Source organism: Lathyrus oleraceus, chromosome 2 (assembly GCF_024323335.1).
Source record: "Lathyrus oleraceus cultivar Zhongwan6 chromosome 2, CAAS_Psat_ZW6_1.0, whole genome shotgun sequence".
Classification (NCBI taxonomy): Eukaryota; Viridiplantae; Streptophyta; class Magnoliopsida; order Fabales; family Fabaceae; genus Lathyrus; species Lathyrus oleraceus.
The window spans coordinates 304,777,604-304,783,607 of record NC_066580.1 but is presented as its reverse complement, the minus strand read 5'-3'; the positions used below and the strand labels follow the sequence as shown (position 1 = coordinate 304,783,607).

Genomic DNA, 6,004 nt, shown 5'->3' with positions numbered 1-6,004 from the left:
TGATCCCTTCAACATTTCTAACAAACCCTGTTGAAACAAGTAGGTATTGCATTCACTTACATCCATCTTTTATGACGGTTATTGCATTCACTTACTCACTGAGCGTTAAATGATTACAAGTGAAACAAAATAACAACCAACCTCTCTCCTAACAAGTAAGATGACAATCTATTTATAGACTATTAGCATATGTATGTTATGTATGAAGATAACATTTATACATGACATGTATAAATACTACATAAAATAATACATAAGTTATCTTTGATTATTGCATGTTTGAACAAACTTCGACTACAATACACACATTCAACCTTGTCGAATTCTGAAGTTACCCCTATCGAGATTGGAGTTTGATCCAATACTATTGTCCACATTCTTTTGATGATTAATGCCTCATTCATCCATCCATCGTGACCTTTAATAACAATCGGTTTCAAAATAACTTTCATCAATCTTTTTTTATACTTTTACTATAGGTCCAAAACAAAACAAAAATAAAATAGGAGAACTTCTGGAACATCAATTTTCTGTTTTCTTTAATTGATTTTTACTCTTTTCATTTTAAGTTTTATAGGTATTACTCAAATACTGTATGTTACCGCTGTAAAAATATTCAAAAACTAGAAAAATGTAAAAATGAAAAAAAAAGTAAAGTTACAGCAATGGAAACAGTACATCACCTTCTACTTTGATGTTAATACTTTTACTACTTTCTATGTACATTTTTCCTTATTCCCATTCTTGTGTTTCAACTGCTGCATCCGCATCAGCACGGCTTCGACTTCATCAGCACCCTAACCACTCACCCGATTCCTCTCTCTTGATCACATTATAACCACCCACCGATTCTTTTGAGTGAGTATACTTGGGGTTGAGGGGTTTTTGAACTCTGTTCAAGCTTCTACTTTATTCAAAACATTTTAGTGGATTCGCATCAAATCTTATGAAATCTAACTATACTGTGTTACTTTCTTGCAGTAGCCAGCGGAAGAAAATAGAATTCAAAAAGTATAATTTTTCTGGTTGTTATGATTGAGAACCCCCATGTACTTGGAAAGGTTCCTTCAGTACTGAGTGTTATAAATGCATCAGAACATTATGATTAAAGTAAGTGTTATATAAACTACATGAATCATACTGTTAATCTGTTAATCTGCATGATCTATTAATTATAGCTTATGTTATTTTGGTGCTAAATTTTATTTGTTAAAATATTGAATTCAAAAGATTACACTAATTGTGTTTGTGTGTAGTATGGCGTGTAACAACACATGTTTGCTCTCATTGTAAACCTTTACATCGAAATGTTTTAGATGACAGTTTCTGGAACTTTGATTCCTTGTTCCAGCCTCAACAACATCCGGTCCGTGATTCACGTGTCACGTTCTCTTTGGAAGGTTAGTAAAATATTGATTTTTTCAATGCCTATACAAATCTTTTTTGCTTACAATTTACCTCCTGAGTACATGCTACACATATATGCAGCTCCTTCAATAGCAAAGGAATTTCCTGAAGATTACGTTCATCGGGTAAAGCAAAATCACGAATTTGGTGGTTATGAGTCTAGAGGGTATGAGCTTGAGAACCTTCATTATACAAAGCCTAGCATGGAGATTTTCAGGTGTGTTGCTGTAATGATTATTTGGATTTCAATTGTATTTTTGTTATGATTATTTGGCTTGTTGGTATCTTGATAACCGATATCCTAAACCATCGCATACTAGTCAATCAAGTGCTCTAATAACAGTTATCGTGAAGGCTTTAGAAAACGGGTAGAGGTAGGAAACTAATATGTTTGGATTTAAAATGTTGTGTTTCACTCTTTGTGCAAATTCTCTCTCTCTCCAACTCCTATCATCTCTCTCTCTGAACTCTCCGGTGACACTTTGCTCTATTTGTTTGTTTTCCCTTTTAGAATTCACAACTCATTTGGTCTCTCACATTCACATTTTAAGTGTTTTTCATTTTAGCTTTACCTCAAATCTATGGGCTTTTTCGGGTACTATTTCTTTTCCTCTTGTTTATCGTTATCTCTTCCTACTATTTATTTATAGCAATGATCAATTTAGGAGAAGAACCTGCAACCATTATGGATGTATAATGGCGATGACATGAGTAAAGCGTCGTCTTGCACTGAGTTTGTACACCATGAAATACTGGATATTTCTCATTTGGCAGATATTTCTCCTGTTGCCAATCTCATTAGTGGAAATGCAGATAACCTCGTAGGAGGACTTGAAGGGGTGAACTTAGATAATCCTATTAGCAGAGAAGTTGATTCAGGTCCTTTATCTTTTGCGGTGATCGTGGAAGATATTGAGTTTGTTGAAATGTGCCAAAAGATATAAACGTGTGTTTTTCCCTATCATCCTAAGCATGATCTCAATGCCTCATATGCCTACCATGCATGATATATAGGACACTTTACAGAAGATTGCTACATTTTAAGAATAAAGTTCAAGAGGTCTTTGATCAAAAGTTACTGATCTTTCCCGAAGAACAACCGAACGTAAAGACAAATCCTTTACATGGCCACGATGGGTCAGCGGTCAATGAAATTGACGAGGTAGAATGTACAGAAGTAATCAAAGAGGTCGCCAGGGTCAAGACCCCGATGTCGATCATTAATAAGAAACTACAAGATCATGGGTTTTTCTAAGATTTGCACAATGATTGTGGCATCTGCAAAATAGAACCAAGTGAGTGTAGTGAACTGAAGGACTGTGTACAATTTTAATGGACCAGGGTGTGATCCAGTTCCCAAAACAAATGTCAACGAAAAAGTATCTACTATTGAACCAATTACTATTTTCTACAGACGAAAACAGATACAGGTGCCTGTGAAGAAACTATTGCAACCTATAAATATCTGTGTTCCAGGGCCTTTCCCTTTCTAGAGTATTAAGGTTGTTCCTTGGAAGTATGAAACTATTGCTTATGTGGGAGGATGACCCAGATAAATCTCTAAGTCATAAATCATCAACATAGCGGGAACTGGGGGAATGACCTACAGTGGTCGCCCCAAAATTCGCAACGAAACCAAATTCACCTACAACAATGCCTCCTGTCATACCCCAAAATTTTCACTCCCCTTTTCATTTTTCATCTAACCTATGACTTGAGATTTATTTGTACTTATTCATGCCTCATTCATATGCATCATTCATTCATTCATGTTAACACTTGCTAATAAGCATCATAGATTCAAAACTTATGGATAATAAAAACTAGAGTTTTGTTTGAGTATTGGAGTTTGGCTCATCATAAGAGGGGAAACCCTAATTTCTTGATCTTTGGGGGCATGGATTCAAGGAGATAACATCATGACATTCATATGTGCTTCAAGACCCTAATTCTTGATTGTGCTACTATAGGACCTTGTGATTGATATTTTGAGCATTGATTTGATCATCTAAACCCTAATTGTGGGCCCATGTGTTGGGAGATTGATTTTTGGAGCTTCATGCTTGGTTTGAAGACCTTGATTGGGGGGTGTGCATCATGAACCCCTAATCAGGGATGCTTGGTGCTTGTGTGCCTATTGGAGTTTGAGTTTTTATCATGAGATTGACTTAAATCCTAGCTCATTGGGAAGAGGTTCTTGGCCATCTCGTCATACATCTAGTCATGCATCATCAACTATTAAACTTGCCTTTGTGCATGAGATTCATTCATCTAACCTACATGTCCACTTGTTTGTGGATTTCATCTGGATCAAGGTTTTGTTTGCACCATTCATATGTTGTTTTCAAGATCTTGATTCATGGTTATTGCATCCTCTCATATGGGGTTATCAAGATCATCGGTCATTGGTAATTGGTTCTTGGATTCATGGTTTCATTAGTCCTTGATCTTTGGTCATGCCAGTATACTTCATAGCTTTCATTGTATTGATGGTTTTCCTTTTGTTCTTTGGTCCATTCAAGTTCATTCCATCATGGTATGCATTCATTTTCATTGCCCATTCAAGTTGGTTAAGGTCTTAGTTCTTGTGCTTGGTTCATTGGATAATCAAGTCCATCGTCATTTCTATACAATACTATACAATATTCATTTCAATAAATACAAATCCATCTAAATGTCATTCCAATTCACATTCCCATCATTTCATTACAAAAATGTCCCAGTCCATACAAAAATCACATTTTGGCCAAAAATTGCTACAATTGACTTTTGGTCAACAATTGACTTTTTGGTCAACCAGTTGACCAAAGTCAACTGGCCCTCCCTTGACCCCCTAAGACCCACTTGCATTCATCTTTCCATGTTTCATCACCAAAAACCATGTTTTCTTGAAATTTCCTCATGTCCATGACTTATTCCATAACTTGGTCCATGTCAAGGTCAGACCACCAAATGGACCACCACTTGGATCAGGTCACAAACCATGTCCATGACCAGGCCAGACCAACAAATAGACCACCACATGAACCTACATAAACCATTTTTCATTTTTCAACCATTAAACTAACTATCGAATTTCCAATTACATGAACCATTTAAACCAAACAAATTTCATTCATTTGCATCAACAATCCTATTACATTCAAGTCATTAATTCCAATTTTCCATTCATTTTTTATTACAACCTTACAAAACCAAGTTAACAAGCCCTACATCTAAATTCAGTCCAACCACCAATTTAATTCAAATCCATCAAGTCCCGAGTCAGCTGCAACAATGCCCATGTCACTAAACACATCCAAGCTGTCCAAATGCATCCAGTCTCATTTTCCAAGTCCACATAGCCTATGGTGTACATAACATATACCTGCATAATTCAACAACACCAAACCATTACCCTGCTGCAAATTCTAACATGTCAATTGCCTTGCATTTCTTTAACAAAACTTGTAACCCTGCAAAACTCAGAAGCATTTCCTTGCATTTCTTCAACAGAACTTGTTTCCCTGCAAAACTGAAGCATTGCCTTGCATTTCTTAAGCAGAAAACCACATTCCCTGCACTTCACCCAACATAATTTTGCAACTCACACAAGTCAGAAAACCAACATTCCCTGCATTTTTCGTGTATCAGCATACCAAATGAATTCCACCATAATCCATAGAAGTGCATTGCGTACATAATCATAATCACTAACAAAAACTCACATTTGAAACTAACTGATTTTAACTCATTCAAAACTCTAACAAAATTTCGAATTTGTAACTAACCTAAGGTGAATTTCAATTACATTTCGATTTCATTTCGATTTCATTTCATAACTTAATATGAATCACTCTTCATATATAAATAATCATCACCCATTCATCATCGAGGATCACACACCCACTTTTCACATTTTCTAAAATTATTGAGATTCACTTTTGATCTCAATCCTCTCTTCACCCTCACACAGAGCTCTCTCTCAGAAACTCCATTAAAGCTTCACCTCGAAGCTTCAATTGATTTGAGCTCGACCTCAATCATTTCAGTTCCTCTCAGTTTAATCTCTATATTATCTCTCGATTACGCCAAATCTCGATTGTAACAGAACTTTCAGAAGAAGAAAAGGACCCAAGTAAGGAGCTAGGCCGAGATTTACCTGATTCAAGTGATTTTCGCCGTGTCTTCTTCTTCTACAATTTAACCTTTGCCGAAACAAATCTCCATTTCGGAGGTAAATTTTTCGTTCTTCTGTTTGCCAATATCTTGGTACCTTTGTGTAGAGGATGTTCTAGAGGTTAATAACCCTAAGGTATGAGCATGAATCCATGAGTATTCATCATTTGACTTATCTTTGATTGAACTATGGTTCTTCGCCATTCCAATTATGTTTGGACATTAGAGGAATGATTTGTTGAAATTGAACTTAAATTTTGGTTAAGCTCGTTGTCACGATCCCAATGATGGCTTCATTTTATGTTTTGGTGTTCCACTACCGCCGGAGGAGACCTCCGACGCAGTGGATGATGGTGGCTGGTGACCTGAATCCCATCTTATGCCCTATCTTTGTTGCGTGCGCATTTTCAAATTGATTTCCACTATGAATGCTGAAGAC

The 6,004-nt window shown here is 36.2% G+C and overlaps 1 long non-coding RNA gene across 1 annotated transcript; it reads left to right on the top strand.

Annotated features, from left to right (window-relative positions):
* Nucleotides 1-796: 796 nt before the first annotated feature.
* On the top strand, nt 797-1,626 carry LOC127121360 (uncharacterized). Its single transcript, XR_007803425.1, has 3 exons — nt 797-1,110; nt 1,317-1,400; nt 1,489-1,626. It is a non-coding gene; the product is annotated as an uncharacterized LOC127121360 (long non-coding RNA).
* Nucleotides 1,627-6,004: the final 4,378 nt, after the last annotated feature.